General features: G+C 38.4%; 1 long non-coding RNA gene across 1 annotated transcript in view; it reads right to left on the reverse strand.

Moving 5' to 3' along the window:
• Positions 1-389: 389 nt before the first annotated feature.
• The window catches only part of LOC105486115 (uncharacterized), a 105,840-nt gene continuing 79,274 nt past the window's right edge, over positions 390-26,955 (reverse strand). The window contains exons 2-3 of the long non-coding RNA XR_989987.2: positions 18,752-18,893; positions 390-4,115 (exon numbers count right to left, since the gene is read on the reverse strand). This is a non-coding gene — a long non-coding RNA (uncharacterized lncRNA). The remainder of the gene's footprint in view (positions 4,116-18,751; positions 18,894-26,955) is intronic.

Raw genomic sequence — 26,955 nt, forward strand, 5'->3', positions numbered from 1 at the left:
CTTATAAGAATTTCCTCTTTCTAATTACAAAATGCTATCAGAAATACTTTTTTTCATACAAAACTAATATTTATTCAATAATGGGCATATGATTAACCTTTAAAAAACTTAAATGCTATCATTAGCATGTCTATTTTATCCACTATATGATAGTACAGCATATGTCAAGATTCCTGAAATCTTAATATAATTGCTTTGTGTCCTGATCCAATACAAATATGAAAATAAAAATTATTTTAGCATTGACTACTCTATATTGCCTGTACAAGACTAATTCCTTTATGAGCATAACAAAATATATAAGAATTAGTGTCTTGCTTCTTAATTAGTTCCATGCTATTAAGTTCTCTCGAAAGACTTTTAATACTATACTATTTTTGTATTATGTACTTTACACAAAGGTAATGCTTTTTTTTTTTTTTTAGCTTTTAACCATAGCAACAAAGATGATAAAATATCATGAACTGAAAAAATATTATCTTTTTAAAATTTCTGACATCAAATATAAACTCATTTAACACAGCCTATTTCTGGGTCATCATAATTACAAGTCTATTCTTGAATTATTACAAAAAGTCAAACATTTTCAACAGCAGCAACTACAATGACTAGACTTCACAGTGCACACACATAACGTAAAACTTGTGAGGGAGCTAATAAAAAAAAATTAACTCCCAGAGTAAGCTCTTATTTGTTCTTTAGATCAGCCAGAAGCTAATTCTGTAGCTGAAAATTAAGCTCCTTAAAGCAGGGTAAAAGGAACAAATCTGAAGTGTAAATGATAAAGTTTCCATGTTTTTTGGTAATCTCTCCTTTACCTGCATGGTAGCCATTTTTTAAACTAAAACTGTAAAGCCTGTCAATGATAAATATAACAACATAATTACAAACTTGGCATTGCTCTTACTTTTGTTGAACATCATGACTTGTTGAAATGTTTGCTTGCCTTTGTAGTGAATATGAATAACCCAATGGAATAAATGAAATGATTGTAAATGAATCTATGTCTCCAGCATTAACTTTCCACATGAGCCATAGATTTATAACTGGATGTCAGATATTACCATGATATGTCCAGTCATCTCTAAAATCTACAGTTTAATATGTTGTCTTCTCCTGTAAACAAAACACCCTAGTCATCGCTCAAGTGTGTCACCTTCATTCTGACTTAGATTTATTTTCTTTAGCCTGTGCCCCCAATTCTCTTATACATAGTAATCAAAATATGCTGTTAATATTCCCTTTTGGTCAGTCACTCTCGAATGTACTCCTATACCATTACCACTATCAATACCTAAACTATGCTTATTATAATAATAGTTTTAGTTTACATCTCCTCATCTTAAATTATTCTAAATGTGGCTACTACATTAATAATCATTTCAAAAAGACTGAAAACTAGCATTTATATGACATTCACCTCATAAGAACTAGATAGCAAGAATCTCAAGATGGCAGGAATCAAATTCTTCGAACTAGAACCAAATGTCCTTCATTAACTGATGCCCTATTAACACAAATTAACTGTTGTAATTTACATTTTATAACTTTTCCCATGGAATTTCCTTCCCAGCTGAACTTCACCTCCACACTCAAGCAAAACATCCTCAGTTGTGCTGCCAGGTAAATACACTGTGTTAGCACTCTACCTCCATTGTTTATAGAGCCTGGAATGTCCTCTATCATGATCTTCACTAATTCATAACCAACACTCTTCAGAAAATTCCAGCTTGGAGCAGGTGCAAAGGGGCACACCTGTACTCCCAGTTACTTGGGAAGATTGCTTGAACCCAGGAGTTCAAGACCAGCCTGGACAATATAGCAAGACCCTGTCTCAAAAAAAAAAAAAAAGTCTAGCTTAACATTCATCAGGTTTAAAATGCACTAAGCATTCAATAAATATACCTTGTGCAGGAGCCAAGGAAAAACTTCCCCTCCATCCTCCGGAGGTTCACTGAAAATCAACTGATAAAAGACACATTAATAGGAGAAAACGCATATAAATGTATTAACGTTTATGGAGGAGAAGCACAGAGCAATTGCTCTACCACGCAATGAGGTACAGATGGTTATGTTCCCCATTCTTAGGAGAAACAGAAATAGGGAAGTGTGAATGACTTTAGGCAGGGGTAACAAATGATTTTTATTGGAATTCAATGAGCTTGAAGAACATACAATCACCTGGGACTAAGTCTATTGGGCCCACAGAGCAGACAATGGTTTGTGGCAAAAATCTGCCCAGGTTTGTCGACAGACTGCAGTCTTCCTGTGATATGAATTCAGTTAATGAAAACTCAGGGGTAGAACAAAAGGTAATCATATTCTGCTTTGGTAGGTCCAAATTTCAGACAGATAAAAATCTTTAGAGATTATCATCCTGTGCTGTGGGAGAGATAGAGCACTGAAAAACAGGAGGTATGGGATCACAGAGACATTGAGGCTGCAAAACACCATGTTTTGGGGTATCAGTTTCTGTGACTCAACACTTGAATACCTACTGTGTCCCTCAGGACATGCAGTGATCTTGGCTGTATAACAACAGAACCTCAGTGGATTAAAATGTAGGTAGGATCACTCATCTAAGACATTTGTCCATCTTAGATCTACAGAGGCATCCACTCTATGTGATCTTCACTCAGCCGCCAGCCTGTTGGAGTCTAGAATATTTGGAATATACCTGCTTCTACGGTGGAAAGAAGGAAACATGGGGAGATTTGATAGTGACCTGAAAGTGACACACATCATTTTACTCCTCACATTCCAGCCCTAACTACATGATACCAAGGTTGTGCAATCTTACCATTCGTTCAGAAGAAGGAGAACTGGAAATATTACTGAGTTTCATCATGTGGCTTGAGATGATAGGTTGCAGGCTGATCTTAAGTGTGGGATATTTTTTCTCTTCATTCTTCTCCACATTTATATTAATATGTAGTCATCCTGGCCTCACCAAAACCTCCACATTATAACAAGATCTCATATTGATAGCTCTAAGCTTCTATCCTATTATAAAATAGGAGTTAACACAGACCCAGTCGTTGAAACAAGCACCTTGGTACACCTGGTTCTTAGCTTTTCATACTTCTCAGAGCTTTAGAAAAAGTGCCTGTGGCATTCACTAAAGCAGTAACCCTCTTTCCAGCAACATGATAGAATAGTACTCCCTGAGACCATGTTACCAGTGTTAGCCGATGACTTCCAGACTAAAGTGGTGTTTCACTACTGAGCACACAGTAGCTAATGTGAGACTCTCTAGAGCCCTTTTATCTTAAAGCAGATGTCAGCACATATAAAGGTAGAGGCTTCTACATCAACCTTAGTCTAAAATGAACACAAACCACAATGAGTGAAGACTCCTTATCAGCCTCTGATGCATATGTAACTGGGCATAAAATCAACTTTTGTCATTTTTAAACGAGTAGATTTTGGAGCTGCTTGTCAATATCATAATCTAGGTTATATTGACATTAATATAGATCCTTATGAAAGCTATAACTCAGAGTGATAGTAAGAAACTTTTTATTCTTTCTAATGGAATGCTGCAATAAGCCCTCAGTGATTTCAGAAGCTGAGTCTGGCTTGGATCCCCTGGGATGGGGCATTTTGGATTTTGTTTTGTTTTCTCCCAAACTCTGGCTGCCTTTGTTTGCTTTTGAAGCTAGATCCCTCCAGCTCAGGCTACAGTGTGGCGTTTCTATTCCACTTTTGGTCCATAAAGGTATTTATATTGTTTATAGATATTTATTTTGATGTTTCAAAAATTATTTCACCTCACATTGATGTGTTTGGCATGGAGAGAGTATTTAAAACAGGCTTTCTGTCACCTTCTCCTACAATTTTTGTGGTTTTCAACTATCAAATCCTCATGTCGAGTCAAGCATTTGCCAACACTAGGGTAGAAAAATACATTCAAGGTCTAATAAGTCAGGATTTTTCTAATCAAGGCATTATTAACATTTTGGGTTGGATCGTTCTTTGTTGTAGAAGACTGTCTTGCACATCGCAGGTTGTATGGCAGCATCTCTGGCTTCTACCCACTAGATTCCATTAGCCATGCTTCTCCATTCCCCCGAGTCTCAACAATCACAATGTCTGCAGACACCGACAAAAGTCCTCTGGAGAAAGAGAGCATAATCACTACTAGTTGAGAACCAGTGACTTGAATAACTCCAAAAGAAGAGTATCAAACATGTATTTAGTCATTACTAGGATAATTATTAAGAATAAAGACTCTTTAGGTAATTGGGAATATGTATAGATTTCAATTTTTTATATGTATGTGTGTGTGTGTGTGTGTGTGTGTGTGTGTGTGTGTGTGTGTATCAGATGGGCCCTTTTTTTTTTGCCAAAAAAGTAATCTTACCATTTTATTACATATTTCACAAAAAGATCGGCAACTAACGATTCAAGAGATAATGTATTAGTTGCCATAAGCATGCCAGAGACAGTTCCTGTGGCACACAGGTATCAGCTGGTGTCTTCCTGTCCCTTATAGGAGTGGACAACTCATTTCCATTTACCTGGGACTTTCCCAAGTTTAAACACTGATTGCTTAAAGGAAAGCCCAAAGGCAAACTTAGATGGTTGTTCACTGCTAGAGACTTACTGTTTATGCCCACCCCCAACCTTTCTTCCAAGATTTGTATTCCGAAACCTAACGGCCAATATGAAGGTATTCGAAGGTGGAGTCTTTGGGAGGTAATTAGGTCATGAGCACTCACCCTCATGAAGGGCATAAGGTATTAGTACTCTTACAAAAGAGACCCCAGAAAGCTCCCTGAGCTTTCTACTATGTAAAATGCAGCAAAAAGACAGCCATCTATAAATGAGGAAGCGGGCTCTCCTCAGACACGGAATCTGTAAGCACCTTGACTTTGGACTTTCCGGCCTCCAAAACAGAGAATTAAATTTCTGTTGTTCATAAGCCACGCAGTCTATGGTATTCTGCTATACCAGCCCAAATAGAAAAGACAGTCACCCTACAATAAGGGGTAGCAATTCTATCAGTGTGTGCCGGTGGAAAGTTCATGTTAACCTTAAGAATCTGGCTAAATTTTAAGGAAAAGATACTTCTTTATCCACCTCTAGCTCCTATTTCCTGCTCTCTATGAATTTTACTTCTTGCGTTAAATCTTAAGGCTCTTTATTAATTTCCTTATTGCCATTTAAACAAATATAGACTTTATACTCTTTCTATTTCAAAATAAAAGACAAAGGAAACATTCAAAATGCCTTTTATGTATAGTAGAATCTCTCGAATTTACACATTTGAATATCACAGAAACATAATTTAAAATAGGATATCAGATATGCCAACTTTTAAAATTTCTAACACAAATCTGCCATGTTTTACATGCATTTATTTTCTCTCTTCTATCAGTCCCACATCCTGCCACACACCCCTGCCACACTCCCTTCTCTTTTCTCTCCTTCTCTTTCTGTTTATTCTTGATCAGAGTATTTTAACCATGAGTCTATTTCCATAACTCCAGAAATCTATCACCTCAAGGTCTCACCATTTTCCTCAGTTATTCTATCAAAGATTCTTTGTTTTCTATGAACAGATGTAGATTTTCCTCAGATGAATTCTGGAGCGTTTAGTAAAATAATGTTTCTTTCACCTTAGCAAACATGTTACATGAATTTGTAGAAGGAAGAAAGTGTTCTGACTAGCGATAACAGAAGACATTTTTTCCCATGAGAAGAAACAAAACAACAAAGGCACAGTGGTGAGATGATAAGGGTCATTTTGGGGGAACAACAGGTAGTCTAGTATGGCTGGAGAGGAGGATCTGTGGAAGCAGATATGTTTGGAAGATTAGGTTGGGAATACTTGAGACAGGTTAAATGTCAAGTGATAGACTTGGGAATTTATTTCATAAGAAGTAAAAAACCACTGAGTAATTTTAACTAATTAGATTAAAACTTCTATATATTAAGCCAGCAAACAATTATCTTTCCTTTCGTTCACTTTTATATTACTTTCTTATTGGTTAACCTAGAATATACGCTCAATATTTAACACTGTAATAGTGCAATTGCCTCTGTGGTAGAAATTTTACATTATCTTTTCTGTTTCCATTGCCTAGAGTGGTCTGAAATTGATATAAAATGTAAATTAAGTTTCCTAAGTAATTTTTATCAATTAATGTTATTATCAGAAAATTTACCATCCAATACATTGTGCATTCCTTTTTTATTTGAAAAAAAAATGCTATTATTAGGAACTGCAAACAAAATGCAACTGAACAAAAGAAAAACTTCTAAAGTAGTAATACCACCTAGTTTCTATTTTCCCTCTGGCAAACCAGACTTCTTCCTCTAAAAACAAAATAAACTATATCAAGGTAAGGTATTTAAAAACTTTACATTTCACATACTCTTAAGCTTTTCGGGGTAATATTCAGTACATTTTAGATTCTCCCTTGCCATGTCAGAGTTTACATGGGATTTCATTCAGAAAATCGTTGAAACCATTTTCTGTCTATAAATTCCCAAGTGTACTGCGGAGAAGTTATTTGCAGTCTGTTGAATCACCAATGGGCAAGAGTTTTTGCTTCTCTCCGATTTTAGTTCATCAAGGAATCATTTTTGCTGAATTTTATATTATATATATATGTAAAATATATACACACACATGCATACCTCAAGAATAAATGAATATTTTTACCCTCTTGCTACTTTTGGTCTTATTTGCTGTCCTTTGTTCATTTATATACATAATTTTGAGCTAGATCTCCAGAAATACCATACTCATTTTGTTAGATGAATATCACTAAAGCTGCCAGTGTTTTTCATCTGCATGTGTACATTTTTTTTACACTAAATGAAACAGAATAAAATTAAAAATACAATACTGCAAAATGTACCCACAAAGTGACCAAAGTCTTACACCTATATCCATGTTCCACATTCCTTTAAATAAAAACTCAATACTAAATTTCCCCTCAAGCAAAATTCAATTGAGAAAGAAAACAACACATACTGCATTTTCCTAGTGTCACTGAACTAGAAAGGAATTACCATTAAGGAACCCATATTGTGTTAAACCTTTTTTCTCCCTAGCCATTAATTTACTTTAATGGATAAAAGAGAAAGAATGAAAAAAAATTTCCATTGCATCACTAATATAATTACTAAGCATTTGCAATGGCTCCAAGCTAAAAGCAATACAATTAAGACCAATATACAACAAATATATGTGGCCAAACTGCTTGAGATATCTATTATATCCAATTATATTTGTGCTTCTTTATGTAGGTCTGACTTTCACATAATAGGGCAACAAGGATTATTCCGAACATTACGAGGTTTTTTCCCTTAACCAGCTCATAGTTAGGTTAAAAATTCCACTTTCTCAATTAACCTTTGAGAGCACACAGAGCCGTTTAATTTGCTATTTCTGAAATGCTGTTTGTTACGAGAAAAGGTTGCCATCCTCATGAATCATTTGCACCCATGCTGGCAGGACAGGATTCCGGCATAGTTCCATCTGGACCTAGCTTATTTTCTGAATATTTCTTTCAGTTAATCTTTTCTTTGTGTGCTAGCATCTTCTTCAGGCTGTTTTCCAACATTGTCGGAAGATGGAGACTAGAAGCTATTGGGGGCAATATTGTTCATATCTCAAGAGCAAGCAAGCAGCATTAATTTCTACAATCACCAAAGTCCTAAAATTCACACTCTTTGGACTCTCCCTGAATCAATGTCCGTGATCAGGCAACTGTAACATGCTCACTTACTAACCCTGGATTATCTGAACATTTGGCTATTGCTAGGTAGATAGAAATACCCTGACTGGTTTAGATAAAGGATTCACCCCAATGCTAAGTGTTGAGCTAATCTCACCAAATGAAATGCTGCTACACAGTGGGAGACAGAGAAACTGGGTGTTGAGAGGAAAGCACACAATATGTTTTTGTCACTGATCAGGTTTTCCAAGGCAGATTCTGAGAGCGAGGTTTAGTTTATTGGCATCTCTAATAAACTGTTTATTAGAGAGTTCCCTTGGGATCAACACCTGTAAAGAGAGGGGAGGAAAGCTGGAGTGGGCAGAGCAGCAGGCCTAATGACAGGTTTTACCGACCCTATGAAGAGTTCTGAAGCCAGAGTGGTCCTTCAGTGGGTCAAAGGGTCAGACTTTTATTCTCCCATGTTGATCAGCCACCGGATGTGGCAGACTGGGAAAGCAGTGTGACTTTGATAGCTCTCAGCAGGTGAGGCAATTTCTGAAGGGCTGAGAGCACACCTAGATGCTGGGGCAACAAGTCCTTCACCAAAGGGAAATGTGGGTAGTACCTCCCCTAGAAACATGTGACACATAAACTCTTTACACAGACATGTGTGCATATGCATAGAATGCATGGATTGGTTAAACTCTGAAAACTCATTGTTTTTCAAGATGACAATGCAGTTCAGAGATTGGTTTTATTAATTCTTCCAGCTGATCAGAACTTGATTAACTCAGAATGTAACATTTTTCCTTTATTTATACAAACATTCCAAGTTAATCTCAAATCTTGAAGAAGCAAAACACAGTGTCAAAATTGATACTGGAAACATTGGTCCACTTTATATTTTACCTTTGCAAGCCAAACACGTTTTTGAGTTACCAAACAAAATAAAACAAACAAACTATGCAGCACCATAACATCACCCTCCCTCAGACTAATAAAATGAACAAAATAGCTTTAAATGAAGAAGAGAAAAAAAATCTTTATAAGCAGCAACCGAATAAGGACGCAAGAACAAAGTGAAGCCATAAATCTCAAAAAGCAAAGTTAAAGAATGAAACAGAGAACTCTAATGTGATAGTTGTTAGCTCCCTTGCTCCCCAAAACAACACTGAAAACAGGAATGACTACAAAATCCTCTGAATTCTCACTAAAATCTTCCATTTAGAAAACTGTAGACTGGGCCAGGCGCAGTGGCTTACGCCTGTAATCCCAGCACTTTGGGAGACCGAGGCGAGTGGATCACAAGGTCAGGAGTTCAAGACCAGTCTGGCCAAGATGGTGAAACCCTATTTCTACTAAAAATACAAAAATTAGCTGGGCGTGATGGCAGGCACCTGTAATCCCAGCTACTAGGGAGACTGAGGCAGAGAATTTCTTGAATCTAGGAGGCGGAGTTTGCAGTGAGCCGAGATTGCACCACTGCATTTCAGCCTGGGCAACAGAGCAAGACTGTCTCAAAAAAAAAAAAAAAAAAAGAGGGGGGCGGAGCAAGATGGCCAAATAGGAACAGCTCCAGTCTCCAACTCCCAGCGTGAGCGACACAGAAGACTGGTGATTTCTGCATTTTCAACTGAAGTACTGGGTTCATCTCACTGGGGAGTGCCGGACGATCGGTGCTGGTCAGCTGCTGCAGCCCGACCAGCCAGAGCTGAAGCAGGGCGAGGCATTTCCTCACCTGGGAAGCGCAAGGGGGAAGGGAATCCCTTTTCCTAGCCAGGGGAACTGAGACACACAACACCTGGAAAATCGGGTAACTCCCACCCCAATACTGCGCTTTAAGCAAACAGGCACACCAGGAGATCATATCCCACACCTGGCCAGAGGGTCCCACTCCCACGGAGCCTCCCTCATTGCTAGCACAGCAGTCAGTGATCTACCGGCAAGGCAGCAGCGAGGCTGGGGGAGGGGCGCCCGCCATTGCTGAGGCTTAAGTAGGTAAACAAAGCTGCTGGGAAGCTCGAACTGGGTGGAGCTCACAGCAGCTCAAGGAAACCTGCCTGTCTCTGTAGACTCCACCTCTGGGGACAGGGCAATAACAAATGCAGCCGAAAACTCTGCAGACGCAAACGACTCTGTCTGACAGCTTTGAAGAGAGCAGTGGATCTCCCAACACGGAGGTTGAGATCTGAGAAGGGACAGACTCCCTGCTCAAGTGGGTCCCTGACCCCAGAGTAGCCTAACTGGGAGACATCCCCCACTAGGGGCAGTCTGACACCCCACACCTCACAGGGTGGAGTACACCCCTGAGAGGAAGCTTCCAAAGCAAGAATCAGACCGGTACACTCGCTGTTCAGAAATATTCTATCTTCTGCAGCCTCTGCTGCTGATACCCAGGCAAACAGGGTCTGGAGTGGACCTCAAGCAATCTCCAACAGACCTACAGCTGAGGGTCCTGACTGTTAGAAGGAAAACTATCAAACAAGAAGGACACCTACACCAAAACCCCATCAGTACATCATCATCATCAAAGACCAGAGGCAGATAAAACCACAAAGATGGGGAAAAAGCAGGGCAGAAAAGCTGGAAATTCAAAAAATAAGAGCGCATCTCCCCCGGCAAAGGAGCGCAGCTCATCGCCAGCAACAGATCAAAGCTGGACGGAGAATGACTTTGACGAGATGAGAGAAGAAGGCTTCAGTCCATCAAATTTCTCAGAGCTAAAGGAGGAATTACGTACCCAGCACAAAGAAACGAAAAATCTTGAAAAAAAAGTGGAAGAATTGATGGCTAGAGTAATTAATGCAGAGAAGGTCCTAAACGAAATGAAAGAGATGAAAACCATGACACGAGAAATACGTGACAAATGCACAAGCTTCAGTAACCGACTCGATCAACTGGAAGAAAGAGTATCAGCGATTGAGGATCAAATGAATGAAATGAAGCGAGAAGAGAAACCAAAAGAAAAAAGAAGAAAAAGAAATGAACAAAGCCTGCAAGAAGTATGGGATTATGTAAAAAGACCAAATCTACGTCTGATTGGGGTGCCTGAAAGTGAGGGGGAAAATGGAACCAAGTTGGAAAGCACTCTTCAGGATATCATCCAGGAGAACTTCCCCAACCTAGTAGGGCAGGCCAACATTCAAATCCAGGAAATACAGAGAAAGCCACAAAGATACTCCTCGAGAAGAGCAACTCCAAGACACATAATTGCCAGATTCACCAAAGTTGAAATGAAAGAAAAAATCTTAAGGGCAGCCAGAGAGAAAGGTCGGGTTACCCACAAAGGGAAGCCCATCAGACTAACAGCAGATCTCTCGGCAGAAACTCTACAAGCCAGAAGAGAGTGGGGGCCAATATTAAACATTCTTAAAGAAAAGAATTTTAAACCCAGAATTTCATATCCAGCCAAACTAAGTTTCATAAGTGAAGGAGAAATAAAATCCTTTACAGATAAGCAAATGCTTAGAGATTTTGTCACCACTAGGCCTGCCTTACAAGAGACCCTGAAGGAAGCACTAAACATGGAAAGGAACAACAGGTACCAGCCATTGCAAAAACATGCCAAAATGTAAAGACCATCGAGGCTAGGAAGAAACTGCATCAACTAACGAGCAAAATAACCAGTTAATATCATAATGGCAGGATCAAGTTCACACATAACAATCTTAACCTTAAATGTAAATGGACTAAATGCTCCAATTAAAAGACACAGACTGGAAAACTGGATAAAGAGTCAAGACCCATCAGTCTGCTGTATTCAGGAGACCCATCTCACACGCAGAGACATACACAGGCTCAAAATAAAGGGATGGAGGAAGATTTACCAAGCAAATGGAGAACAAAAAAAGCGGGGGTTGCAATACTAGTCTCTGATAAAACAGACTTTAAACCATCAAAGATCAAAAGAGGCAAAGAAGGCCATTACATAATGGTAAAGGGATCAATTCAACAGGAAGAACTAACTATCCTAAATATATATGCACCCAATACGGGAGCACCCAGATTCATCAAGCAAGTCCTTAGAGACTTACAAAGAGACTTAGACTCCCATACAATAATAATGGGAGACTTCAACACTCCACTGTCAACATTAGACAGATCAACGAGACAGAAAGTTAACAAGGATATCCAGGAATTGAACTCATCTCTGCAGCAAGCAGACCTAATAGACATTTATAGAACTCTCCACCCCAAATCAACAGAATATACATTCTTCTCAGCACCACATCGTACTTACTCCAAAATCGACCACGTAATTAGAAGTAAAGCACTCCTCAGCAAATGTACAAGAACAGAAATTATAACAAACTGTCTCTCAGACCACAGTGCAATCAAACTAGAACTCAGGACTAAGAAACTCAATCAAAACCGCTCAACTACATGGAAACTGAACAACCTGCTCCTGAATGACTACTGGGTACATAACGAAATGAAGGCAGAAATAAAGATGTTCTTTGAAACCAATGAGAACAAAGATACAACATACCAGAATCTCTGAGACACATTTAAAGCAGTGTGTAGAGGGAAATTTATAGCACTAAATACCCACAAGAGAAAGCAGGAAAGATCTAAAATTGACACTCTAACATCGCAATTAAAAGAACTAGAGAAGCAAGAGCAAACACATTCGAAAGCTAGCAGAAGGCTAGAAATAACTAAGATCAGAGCAGAACTGAAGGAGATAGAGACACAAAAAACTCTCAAAAAATCAATGAATCCAGGAGTTGGTTTTTTGACAAGATCAACAAAATTGACAGACCACTAGCAAGACTAATAAAGAAGGAAAGAGAGAAGAATCAAATCGACGCAATAAAAAATGATAAAGGGGATATCACCACCGACCCCACAGAAATACAAACTACCATCAGAGAATACTATAAACACCTCTACGCAAATAAACTGGAAAATCTAGAAGAAATGGATAATTTCCTGGACACTTACACTCTTCCAAGACTAAACCAGGAAGAAGTTGAATCCCTGAATAGACCAATAGCAGGCTCTGAAATTGAGGCAAGAATCAATAGCCTACCAACCAAAAAAAGTCCAGGACCAGATGGATTCACAGTTGAATTCTACCAGAGGTACAAGGAGGAGTTGGTACCATTCCTTCTGAAACTATTCCAATCAATAGAAAAAGAGGGACTCCTCCCTAACTCATTTTATGAGGCCAACATCATCCTGATACAAAAGCCTGGCAGAGACACAACAAAAAAAGAGAATTTTAGACCAATATCCCTGATGAACATCGATGCAAAAATCCTCAATAAAATACTGGCAAACCGGATTCAGCAACACATCAAAAAGCTTATCCACCATGATCAAGTGGGCTTCATCCCTGGGATGCAAGGCTGGTTCAACATTCACAAATCAATAAACATAATCCAGCATATAAACAGAACCAAAGACAAGAACCACATGATTATCTCAATAGATGCAGAAAAGGCTTTTGACAAAATTCAACAGCCCTTCATGCTAAAAACGCTCAATAAATTCGGTATTGATGGAACGTACCTCAAAATAATAAGAGCTATTTATGACAAACCCACAGCCAATATCATACTGAATGGGCAAAAACTGGAAAAATTCCCTTTGAAAACTGGCACAAGACAGAGATGCCCTCTCTCACCACTCCTATTCAACATAGTGTTGGAAATTCTGGCTAGGGCAATAAGGCAAGAGAAAGAAATCAAGGGTATTCAGTTAGGAAAAGAAGAAGTCAAACTGTCCCTGTTTGCAGATGACATGATTGTATATTTAGAAAACCCCATTGTCTCAGCCCAAAATCTCCTTAAGCTGATAAGCAACTTCAGCAAAGTCTCAGGATACAAAATTAATGTGCAAAAATCACAAGCATTCTTATACACCAGTAACAGACAAACAGAGAGCCAAATCAGGAATGAACTTCCATTCCAATTGCTTCAAAGAGAATAAAATACCTAGGAATCCAACTTACAAGGGATGTCAAGGACCTCTTCAAGGAGAACTACAAACCACTGCTCAGTGAAATAAAAGAGGACACAAACAAATGGAAATACATACCATGCTCATGGATAGGAAGAATCAATATTGTGAAAATGGCTATACTGCCCAAGGTAATTTGTAGATTCAATGCCATCCCCATCAAGCTACCAATGAGTTTCTTCACAGAATTGGAAAAAACTGCTTTAAAGTTCATATGGAACCAAAAAAGAGCCCACATCTCCAAGACAATCCTAAGTCTAAAGAACAAAGCTGGAGGCATCACGCTACCTGACTTCAAACTATACTACAAGGCTACAGTAACCAAAACAGCATGGTACTGTTACCAAAACAGAGATATAGACCAATGGAACAGAACAGAGTCCTCAGAAATAATACCACACATCTGCAGCCATCTGATCTTTGACAAACCTGAGAGAATCAAGAAATGGGGAAAGGATTCCCCATTTAATAAATGGTGCTGGGAAAATTGGCTAGCCATAAGTAGAAAGCTGAAACTGGATCCTTTCCTTACTCCTTATACGAAAATTAATTCAGGATGGATTAGAGACTTAAATGTTAGACCTAATACCATAAAAATCTTAGAGGAAAACCTAGGTAGTACCATTCAGGACATAGGCATGGGCAAAGACTTCATGTCTAAAACACCAAAAGCAACGGCAGCAAAAGCCAAAATTGACAAATGGGATCTCATTAAACTAAAGAGCTTCTGCACAGCAAAAGAAACTACCATCAGAGTGAACAGGCAACCTACAGAATGGGAGAAAATTTTTGCAATCTACTCATCTGACAAAGGGCTAATATCCAGAACCTACAAAGAACTCAAACAAATTTACAAGAAAAAAACAAACAACGCCATCAAAAAGTGGGCAAATGATATGAACAGACATTTCTCAAAAGAAGACATTCATACAGCCAACAGACACATGAAAAAATGCTCATCATCACTGGCCATCAGAGAAATGCAAATCAAAACCACAATGAGATACCATCTCACACCAGTTAGAATGGCGATCATTAAAAAGTCAGGAAACAACAGGTGCTGGAGAGGATGTGGAGAAATAGGAACACTTTTACACTGTTGGTGGGATTGTAAACTAGTTCAACCATTATGGAAAACAGTATGGCAATTCCTCAAGGATCTAGAACTAGATGTACCATCTGACCCAGCCATCCCATTACTGGGTATATACCCAAAGGATTATAAATCACGCTGCTATAAAGACACATGCACACGTATGTTTATTGCAGCACTATTCACAATAGCAAAGACTTGGAATCAACCCAAATGTCCATCAGTGACAGATTGGATTAAGAAAATGTGGCACATATACACCATGGAATACTATGCAGCCATCAAAAAGGATGAATTTGTGTCCTTTGTAGGGACATGGATGCAGCTGGAAACCATCATTCTTAGCAAACTACCACAAGAACAGAAAACCAAACACCGCATGTTCTCACTCATAGGTGGGAACTGAACAATGAGATCACTTGGACTCAGGAAGGGGAACATCACACACAGGGGCCTATCATGGGGAGGGGGGAGGGGGGAGGGATTGCATTGGGAGTTATACCTGATGTAAATGACGAGTTGATGGGTGCAGCACACCAACATGGCACAAGTATACATATGTAACAAACCTGCACGTTATGCACATGTACCCTACAACTTAAAGTATAATAATAATAAATAAATTAAAAAAAAAAGAAAAAAAAGAAAAAAAAGAAAAATGCAAATTGGGGATAAGCCCTTTTAATATTTTTTCTTCCCTTACTGTTCTGTATAGTTTGAATTTTTATAATAAATTAGCATATATTATTTTATTTAAATAACTATTTAAGTAAAACATCAAAATAAGAATTAAAAACCTATTCTATGTGTCCCGTAAACAGTACCTACTTAAAATTGCCCGCCTGATACATGAGAATTTGAGGGCTGATCTTGGCCAATGTATATTCTGCTAATTGATTTGCTTCAATAGATAGACCTCCAAAAATTTTATTTATTTATTTAGAGACAGAGTCTCACTCAGTTACCCAGACTGGAATGCAATGGTGCAATCTCCGCTCACTGCAACCTCTGCTTCTCGAATTCAAGCGATTCTCCTGCCTCATCCTCTGGAGTAGCTGGGATTACAGGCACATGCTACCACGCCAGGCTAATTTTTGTATTTTTAGTAGAGATGGGGTTTCACCATGTTGGGCAGGCTGGTCTTGAACTTCTGACCTCAGGTGATCCACCTGCCTTGGCCTCCCAAAGTGCTGGGATTGCAGGCATGAGCCACCATGCCTGGCCAAATTTTTTTTTATTTAAAACAAGTAATAGAAATTATATATCAGTTTTCTGAGGGAGTTTATTCTAAATAAATGAAAATACATCTTATATATCACTTTATTATTTCAGCAATATACACTGATATAATAAATTTTCTTTCCCAAGACCTTTATGTTACACTTTTCTACAGTTCTTTGGGTAGTATGAGTAACAAATGAAAAACCCTTATTTGTTCAATTTTCACAGCCATGTATTCTTACCCTCCCAATCTTGTAGAGTGTGAACATCATCCACTCTCATCATTCATTTTAAAATTTTGCCTAGCACTGTGCAGAGCATTGTGGGAAATCCAGGAAACAGTATCTGCTCCCAGTAAGCTGGGAACAGGCCCCCAGTAGCTATCGTGTCTGCCAATAACAAATGTTTCACAGGTAACTACTAGCTGGGATCTCCCCCAAGGACACTTCTCGAGGTCCCGTTACATACTACAAAAACTAAACTTTCAGGTCGCAACATAATGGTCCTAGAAGCCTACCAAGTAAACATTCAAGGGATATCTGAACACAGGTTTAGCAGATGATTCTTCTCTCTCTACTCTCCCTCTTCCCTCAATCATGTTTCTTTTTTTTTTTTTTCTTTTTTTTTTTTTTTTTTTTGAGACGGAGTCTTGCTCTGTCACCCAGGCTGGAGTACAGTGACCGGATCTCAGCTCACTGCAAGCTCCGCCTCCCGGGTTCACGCCATTCTTCTGCCTCAGCCTCCTGAGTAGCTGGGACTACAGGTGCCCGCCACCTCGCCCGGCTAGTTTTTTTGTATTTTTTAGTAGAGACGGGGTTTCACCGTGTTAGCCAGGATGGTCTCGATCTCCTGACCTCGTGATCCGCCCATCTCAGCCTCCCAAAGTGTTGGGATTACAGGAGTGAGCCACCGCGCCCAGCGCCTCAATCATGTTTCTAAGCAGCTGAACACAAAGAAAAATAAGTTGGGGAGGCGGTAGGTGTAAAGAGGTTGGAAGAAGAAAAAAAAAAAAAAAAGTAAATGTGGCTAAAAGAGGAAGAAGAATGCCTATAACTAAATCCAGTCCTCAAAGACCACTCTACGCCAAGGTTATTCGATCATCATCACTGACTATGAGTGCCAGGAGACCTAAGTTGAAGTGACAGATGTACCATTAACTCCTTCTGTGACTTGGGCAATCTATGTGGCCTCTTTACACCTTAATTTCCTTATCTGTAAATTGGTGTTAGATAAGGGCCTGGTATTTTTTAGAGTTAATAAGAGAGTTGACTACATGAAAGCACTTTATAAATGGTAGCATGCTATAAAAACATAAATGCAACTGAATGTTCCGGTTGTACCCAGCCCAAACTAATTTAGAATCAGTTTGCCTAATCAGTGGGATGATGACTACTCCAGAAAGCTATTTGCATGTGTTGTGGGTGGGCAGAAGGTATTTTATTTTCAGGCTGAAGGAGAAAAGAGAGACAGAAAGAGAGAACCCAGACATTAGGGCTAGTCTAGGAAAAGGAAGTGAAAACGGAGAATTGAGAGTGTCTTTTTTCAGTCAGTATAACAAGCTTTCTATCCCCAGTGGTGGTAAGAATTAAAGCAAATACCAAAGAAGACGTTTACATGAAATTCTGTTTTTCTGGGTGCTAACGTGGTTTCCTGGCTCAAGCGACAAAATGTGGCAGTAGGCTCACTGTTTCTACAGCCATCATAGATCCCCACAGGTACTGAGGACCAAGCTTGGCCAGCAGGCAAGAATGGAGGTGCCTAGTGTGAAATCCAAACAGATGATGGCACCCAGCCAACACACAATCCCATGCAGGGCCCCAGTGGAAGCGGTAGCCCACTTGCAAGTGGATTGCAGAAAGCATACTTCCTCAAGGAAGCTAGATTCCAGAGTAGAATAAGATTTGCTTCTGAGCATATTCAAAAATTTTTATTTTTATTTTATTATTTTTTTTTTGAGATGGAGTCTCGCTGCTCTGTCTCCCAGGCTGGAGGGCAGTGGCGCAATCTCGGCTCACTGCAAGCTCTGCCTCCCGGGTTCATGCCATTCTCCCGCCTCTGCCTCTTGAGTAGCTGGGACTACAGGTGCCTGTCACCACGCCCAACTAATGTTTTGTATTTTTAGTAGAGATGGGGTTTCACCGTTTTAGCCAGGATGGTCTCAAGCTCCTGACCTCGTGATCTGCCCACCTCGGCCTCCCAAAGTGCTAGGATTACAGGTGTCAGCCACCACGCCTGGCCCTTAAGTATGGATTTTAATGTTTGTGCCTTCTGGTGAGGCTTGAGAATTTAATTAGAATATATTATATATATATAGTATATATTTTTATATAATATATATTTATGATATATATTATATATAATTATATATATTATATATAATATATTCTAATTATATATACATATATACACACACACACACACATATATATTATGTATATGTGTATGTGTGTATGTGTGTGTGTATGTATGTATATGACTTGTACAATAGGATTTCCCTGTTATTTTCTCATGTATGAATTATATCTTTATTTTACGGATTTAATCTCCTATGGAAAATAGAACAGCTAAACATGATTGAGTCTATGTAAGGAATGACACATTTTATTGTACCTTGCACATCTAGTGCAATGGAAATTATGCCCTGAAACCCAACTACTTAGGGATTTTCAAATTTTGAAGCTGTAAATACTCTTTCTTCAAATGAAATCTCCTATTGAATTCGAATATGAATCTCAATTGAAAAGCAGCATAATGAGCAAAGAAAATATCTTTACCTTTAGTTTGACACTAGAGTTCTTACCTACCACTGTGTTTTCTTGAGGAAAAAAACTAAAGCAAATGCTGGAAAGTGCTCTGCTTTCCCTTCCCCCACAGAAGTTTTGTGTATTGGCTGGAACTGATCAGAAGCAAGTCAGGAGAGAAGTTTGTGTTCCTAGGGCAATCTGGGAACAAAAAAGAAGGGGATTTACTCAAGTTAGAAACACATCAGTTCTGCAATATTTTTTAATGTGTAAATCAGTGAAGCTTATCAGCCTATGGAGGTCAGAAACAACATGTAAGTACCACAAAATCAAGAGTGGGAGGCGGTCTTGAGCTAATAAAACACACAACGAAAGTTGACCTTGATGTTGGAAGCACATGCGGCGCCCCAGATATTCATCCTTTGGTCAGTCTCAGTCAACCTGGGTAGCTGCTGAACCATCTTCATAGAAAAAAGGTGGGCAAAATAGTAAGTTGGATGATCTTTAAAGTTCTTTCCAGAAGGAAGGACTAAACTGAGTTTTGTTGGTTTAGTGTAAGACTTTTATTTTACATTGTGTTTTCGTTGCTGTGGTTATAACGAGTTCAAGGATCAAGCTCTTGGGTTGTTTCTATCCAAACCCCACCCTCATGAATACGTTTAAACTAAATTAAATCTGATTTGTCATAAGTCACTCTACTGTTCCACCTTCTTTTTCAGGCTTAAGACTCTATGTAGGCAGATACTACAATCACTTAACATTACAATCATAATAAACCTAAGTATTTTCTTGCAGATATGGAAACAAGCCTTTGATCTGACATGCAAACTACCCTTATGTTTTTCACTTAACTACCCTTAAGTTTTTCACTTAGTTATTACTTTCAGTGTTTACTATCGTCAATATACTATGGGAAAGGCAAGAAATGTCATGGCTTTACGTGTGATAAGTTTCCAGTCAGGAGAGCTCTTACAACATGATACAATGCACATTACAAAATCGATATAAAAATACCATGAAAACACAGTGGAGAAAAATAACAAAATCTGTCTGGAGAAGCTGTCACCTGCCAGAAGCAACTTTCCAGATGAATCTTAAAGAATGAGTAGAGAAAAGAGAGAGAGACGATGAAGGATTGAGGAAGGTGTATACTGTCTGGACAGAAGGACTAGCACAGACAGAGGCATGGAGTCATGATATTGCCCAACATAGTAGCCATTTAATTGACATTTGCTGGCCAGGCCTACCAAATGAGGAAAAATATAAAGCTCACTTAACAAGACTTTATTTTTAGAAATAAAACCAAACAAAAAATTCCAACTTTTTGTTGTTAACTATTATTGAATTTTTATATTGCTTACCCCCAGAGAATATAATACACAGTCTCATTATATTTTCCCACTCTATTCCCAGGGACAACTTTCAGACTCAGGCAAATCTCTTATTGAAATTTTGCCAACTGTTTGGGCAGCAAATAGCAGTAGTAGACATGACATCAGAAATCTGACATTGTAAAGTTTCTGGCTATATTTAAGAGAAATGGCTTAAATCAAGTCGGGTTTCAACATGTTTATACAAAATGAGCCTTCAACCATTTAAAATTTCACTCATCATAATTATAATTCTGTATGTTTTTGAAGGCTTTATAGTTCAACTCTAACACTTTGCTCAGGGCTGACACTTGGGCTTTCCCTTCAAAACCTCATAAGAACTAGAATCAGGTAAAACCAGTTTAGCAGACTTTGTAGAGGGTGAGTTACAATCTCCTACTCCGTCCCATATTCCAAACACTTACCCCTAAATTGATGGGTGCTGCTGCTGGAATGTCAACATTCCCAGAAATACTGTCAACAAAAGCAGGGCTGGTCTCCAAGATATTCAAAACAAGTAACTCAATAAGTACTATTTTGAAATATGAATTGTTTACAACTGATTTTGGAATTATTGACCACATGTAATTTTATTTATCTGGTTGTTCTCAAAGAGAAACCTTGTCAGTTTTGTGGACTGATAATGTATCATTTCTTTCTTCAATGATAGTTCATGAAAAAATTTGAGGACAGTGGAACTGCCTTGGAAGTCATATAAAAATATAATCATTTGCAACTTTAACAAAGAAAATGAGTATTGGCAAAACCCCACAGGCAATCATGAAATTAAAAACTGGAATAAGATAGGCATCTCATTTTTGTTCATGTTAAAATACCTAAAGAAAGTTGTTCTTTAGTAGATTGAGTAAACTTCAATATATCATCAACAGAGGCATAGAATTTTAATCCTGGAAATGACTTCTCTTATCATCTACACCGTTTTATACATGAGCAACTGGGATCCAGAACAAATAAATGACAAGCCTAAATTCACTCAGGATTTTTACTAGAAGGGCTGCACCCTTAACTACTAGTATTAAGTTTTTGACATACATTACATAGAGGAATAACTTTTGGAAATATTGACATATGCTTTTTACCTGTCCCATCTTTTTTAACTAAGACACTCCTCCATTCAGTATGGAAGACATGAGGCTACCAAATCTTTAAGGAATCAAATTTTCAGGGGAGAAAAATTCTTACTTTTCCAGTTAACATATACATCTAGATGAAAGAATGAAAAGACTGTAGAATAATATATCTTTAAGGAGAGCCCATTCCTCACTCCCCCATTACCTCCCCTTCTGCTATATAACGAGGAAAAAAGAAAATCAAGATTTGAGTGAAAGGAGAACATTGAAAGGAGGACAATTGAGAAGCAGACTGTACTAATGTCTCCAAAATGAAGATGATAAATCAATAAACGAGTTTGGAGATTTTAAAGCAAAGAGGATTCTATGTCTGCTCACAAGAAGGCAGTATCCATGACGGAACAGGAGAGCAAAACAATGGCTTCCTGGAGTATTAGAGGCAGTAAAGGACTAAGACAGTGTCACAGTCAGGCCTGCAGCCAGTGCAGTCTGCAAGATTCAAACCTTTCCCCAAACTCCTGAAAGACTTAGAAGCCCACCGAGATAGAGAACCAAGAGACCCAGAGGTCTCATGGTAGGACAAGCGGCGGTATTGGCAGAAAGGCATGTAGATTTGATAACTAAGAGCTTAGAGAGTGGCTGCTGGGCAGAGCAGACAACGTACACCTCCAGGCATGCCAGAGAGCCCAGAAACCAACTAAGGTCCAGCATCACCCAGCAACTTCTACAAGCACTCCCACTAGCTATAGGCTGACTTGTGTCCCCCCAAAATTCCTATGTTGAACTCCTATCTATAGGCTTTCTATCTCAGTGGGCTTCTAAGTCCTTCAGGAATTTGGGGGAAAGGTTTGAATCTTGCAGACTGCACTGGCTGCAGGCCTGACTGTGACACTGCCTTAGTCCTTCACTGCCTCTAACACTCCTCAGAATATGACTGTATTTTGAGACAGGGTCTGTAAAGAGGTAATTAAGTTAAAACGAGGTCACTAGCATGGGCCCTAATTCAACATGAGTGGCATCCTTATAAGAGGAAGACATTTGGGCACAAAGGGAGAACTCTCTGAACATGAAGAAGCCATCAACAAGGCAAGGAGAGAGGCCCCAGAAGAAACCATCCCTACCAATACTTTGATCTCAGATTTCTAGCCTCAAGAACTGTGAAAAAATAAAATTCTATTGATTACATCATCCAGTTTGTGACACTTTATTATGACATCCCTTATAAACCAACAAACCACCCTTAACCCAGGTGCCAATCTAAGGAAAAGAGATCTAAGATATGATTCATAATCTGACTGTGGTTAAATTCCCTAAAACTGAACCTCTTAGAAATTACAAGATTAGGCCGGGTGCAGTGGCTCACACCTGTAATCCCTGCACTTTTTTTTTTTTTGGAGATCGAGGTGGACGGATCACAAGGTCACGAGTTTGAGATCAGCCTGGCCAATATCATGAAACCCCATCTCTACTAAAAATACAAAAATTAGCCAGTAATGGTGGTGGGCACCTATAGTCCCAGCTATTCGGGAGGTTGAGGCAGGAGAATCACTTGAACCCAGGAAGTGGAGGTTGCAGTGAGCCTAGATAGCACCACTGCACTCAGCCTGGGCAACACAGTGAGACTCCATCTAAAAAAAAAAAAAAAAGAAAGAAATTACAAGTTTATAGTTCTTCTGTCAATTGAAACCACAATAGTGATTTGGGTAAGGAATATTTAAAAAAAAAAAAAAAAGTTACAGTTTACAGAGTCCCATATGGCAATGATCATTTGAACATTGTGTTTACTGATATTATCTATATTTTGACTTCATGGGAAACTATTACTTCCTAAATACCATTTTTGGGTTTGCTTGTTTTGTTTTACAGATCTGAGAAATCTGAACTAAACCCCTTTGCTTTATTATTCTTGTCCTACAATCCCCTATTATCTCATTCTGCACCTCAGAGGCCATTAATTTTGCAGGGAATTCACTTTGGATACACTGTACGAAGTCAAAGATATAAAATAAGCAGCTACTTACTGAACTCTGGAATTTAAAAAACAGTACAACAATCCCTATTCATAAAAATACTTTCCATATTAGTTTATTGAAAGACTAGTGGTATGGATTGACGGCTTAGGCAGTTAAATGAGTTAATACCTTAGGACAAGGTGTTTTAAATAGCTAAATATTTTTTGGTTGTTAGTTTGACCACAGTTCCATTTCCAAATCAATAAGGTATTTGTCAAACATGGATGACCATATAAATATAATTTTGGAGTAAACAAAAATAGTAGATTATTCTATCACTAAGAAAATGTTTGGCCTTAGGCAATTTACTAAACTTCTCTAAGCTTTCACTGCCACATGTATAAAATGTAGGTAAAAGTACAATCTAAAATATAGGCTTGTCATGAGTATAAATTTGATGACTATGAAAACATAGAGTAAATTATTGAATAAAGAAATTAGTTTGAAATATCAATTAAGACCAAGTTATAGAAAATTTTTTACATCTAAACTGGATTTTTGCACTTGACTTTTGGTAAGAATGAATTATTAATAGAGAAATGTTCTGGCTAAGAAAACTTGATTTCTATATATTATAACTACAGTTTGAGAATAATTACTAATTGTTTAACTCTTGAATTCTGTGTGCAATGGGACAAAGTATCATGACATCTTCATCTTAGGGTAAATCTTAGTCATATATTCTACTTTTCTACTCTAGGGAATTATTATCATGTTGCAAATATATATTATATCAGAGACACCAAGCTCTCTCTTCAAGAGTGAATGACTTATTCCTCTACGTGCCGGGACTGCTGATAGCAGAAATTTGTTGGTTGTCTGCCATTTGGGATAACTGCTTTACCCAAATTTTCAGTCCTATAAGTAACTTATATCTAATGACTAGGAAGGGGTCACCTGTGAGCAACTGACAAAAGAGGCAGAAACAAATCTTGATTAATGGGTTGGCTCAGTATGTGGGTACAACTTGGAAATGGCTGGAAGCTACACTTGAAAGAAGGTAACCTTGAAAGAAGATAGTGAGAAAAAATCTTTCCACGGAGTAGAGCTTTAGGCAATACAGCTGGTCACCTGCACTGTGTACAAAGATAATAGGAACCAAATGACCAGGTCAACAAAACTATCAACCAGTGACCTCAGCTAACATCCTTCATCAGATATCCCAGTGCTGGAACAATAGATGCATACTTGCAAGCCATAGTGGTGGGAATGGAGGTTGAGCTCCTATTTACAGCAGTAGACTAAGTACTGCCATTGCTGAATATTCAAGTCAGCAATGGAAAACAATGATGAGCCTCAATGTGGCACAAACCCTCCTTTTGGCAGCATACTGACTACACTGGACCCCTTCTACCTAGGAAGTGGCAATGGTTTATTTTGATAGGAATATACTTATAGTCTCATTATAGGTTTGTATTGTCTGACTTCAGGTTTGTAGCCATCAGCACTATCTGAGGCTGTAAAAACTAATCCACCAGCAGCACAGAACTACTTTATAGCAAAGGACATGCAGAGCAAAGGTGTGAGCAGAGACCATGAGATTTGTTGGTTATATCATGTACTATCCTACCCATAAGCTCTGGCTAATAAAGTGATGGAAAGAGATGGTAAAAGCATAGTTGGAGCACCAGCTTAGACAGGGTAACTTGGGAGGATGGGGTGCCATGTTCCAGGATGCAGGGCATTCTAAATCATTGGATTTTATATGGTGCTATATCTTTAAGGGATAGAATACTTGGACCCAGAATCTAAGTGCTAGGGAGAGGGGATACTCTGCTATCACTGCTAGTGACACTTTTGGGGAATTTGTGTTTTCCATTTCTACAATTGTGAACTATGAAAGTTTATAAGTCCTCCTTCCCAAAGAGGAAACACTTCAATCAGGGGACACAAAAGTAGTTCCATTTAACTATAAAGATCAGTTGCTACTGGGTCGTGTTCCAGCACTGGGATATCTGATATTTTTATGAATAGGGATTGTTGTCATTTTGGTTTCCTTATACCAAGAGACCAGGAATCAGCAAGAAGAATCACCATCACAGAAGGAATAGTTGATCTTGATAACCAGGTAGGGCTGCTGTTACACAAGGGGACAGGGAGAAATATGTTTCAACTAAGGTAATCTAGTTGGACGCCACTTTGCATTCCTGCACATAACTGCTATGGTAAATAGAAAAAAAATAATGTAGCAGCCATGGCTAGACAGAGAACAGCATACAGGGCTCAGACTTCTCAGGGATGGAGGTCTGGGTCACGTTACCAGGTAAGGCACCAAGAACAGTAGACATTCTAGCTTGTGATCAAGCTAATCTAAAAATGATAGAGCAGGAAAGACATAACAGTTTTGGTTCATTAATTTCCCAGGATTTCTCTCCCCCCACCACCCTGGAAACTGTAGGAGCTGTTCCCAGATTTGATACAAACATGTGATTCTGAGTGGGGCAGTGAACTGCTGTGGAAGCTGTAACTGTTATCTAATTCTCCCTTCTAGAATAAACTTATTCTTTTACTTGCGTGTTTCATGTGGACGTCCTTCAACTGTCAGGCCTATTTAGGAAGTACTTTGGTAAAGAGAGTTACCTCATCAAAGCACACAGGCACTTCCCCAGGCAACTCACCCAATGACTAATCCACGTGGGAATTTAAGACCCAAATCCCTCACCCCAACTCATAACTCTGAAAGACTATCCAGGCTTTGGATCTCTCCACGGGATTTGTAGAGGCCTTTGTTGACACTGTAACACAGCTTACTTTCTTCTACCCAATCCTGCTTCCTCCCCTTCCTTTCCATGAGTGTTGCTATAGAAACATTTTCTAATAAAGTTCCTGTGTGATCACGTTCTTCTCTGAATCTCCTTCTGGAGACCTCAGTCAAATACCACCCAATACTAAAGGACAGAGAAACCTCACCCGTCTCAAAGAAAAAGGAAAAAGGAGAAAAGAAAGGGATAGTGATGGTGGCTAAAGTTAGAAACTTACCAGAATAAGAAGAAGAGTAGTCAAAAAGGTAAGTCAATCTGGGAGTTGTTTCTGTATTTCATAAAATGTTATATATATGTGTATATATATATATACACACACATACACACGCACACGTGCGCACGCACACACACACACACACCCCCCAAGGTAGATTTCACTTAAAAATCTAATAATAGAAAATTGTTTTCATCTTATTCCTACTTGTAATATTGAATAATGTACTGAGAGTGTTGGGATAATAATGGAGTTATTTCACACATCTGATTGCTCATATTTTTAATTATCTGTTTGCAGGATCCCTTGTAAGACAAAACAAACAAAACACCAATAATATTGTTCCAACATTCAAAGAATGCACAACCCAATACTATGATTTAAAAAAGTGAAATATTTTTTTCTGTGAGTTTAAAAAATAGATATTTTAAGGCACTATTAAATGTATAAAACATAATAAATTTCCCAATTTCTCTGTAAGTGGGTCTCCTACAGAAATCTCTCAGTAGCCTCAGCTAAGCATCAATGTTGAGAGTTGTAGGGAACTCTGGCCATCATGAATATGTTTGCTCAACAAATTTTCCTGAATTCTCTAAAGGCTATTTTAGATTGCATTTGGATTATAATAAAATGAATTGTAAAACATTAATATGAAAAACTAAGTTTAATTTTCTTCAAAATGTTTACTTGTTTAATTTAAAAAATAGGTTTTTTACAATTTAGCTAGTCCAGGTTTGTTTTAAATTATAGACTAAGAAATGTTAGATTTTTTAATCTAAAGATTTGATATTCAAAATTATGTTGTCAAGAAAGC

The sequence above is a fragment of the Macaca nemestrina genome, chromosome 3 (genome assembly GCF_043159975.1).
Source record: "Macaca nemestrina isolate mMacNem1 chromosome 3, mMacNem.hap1, whole genome shotgun sequence".
Taxonomy (NCBI): Eukaryota; Metazoa; Chordata; class Mammalia; order Primates; family Cercopithecidae; genus Macaca; species Macaca nemestrina.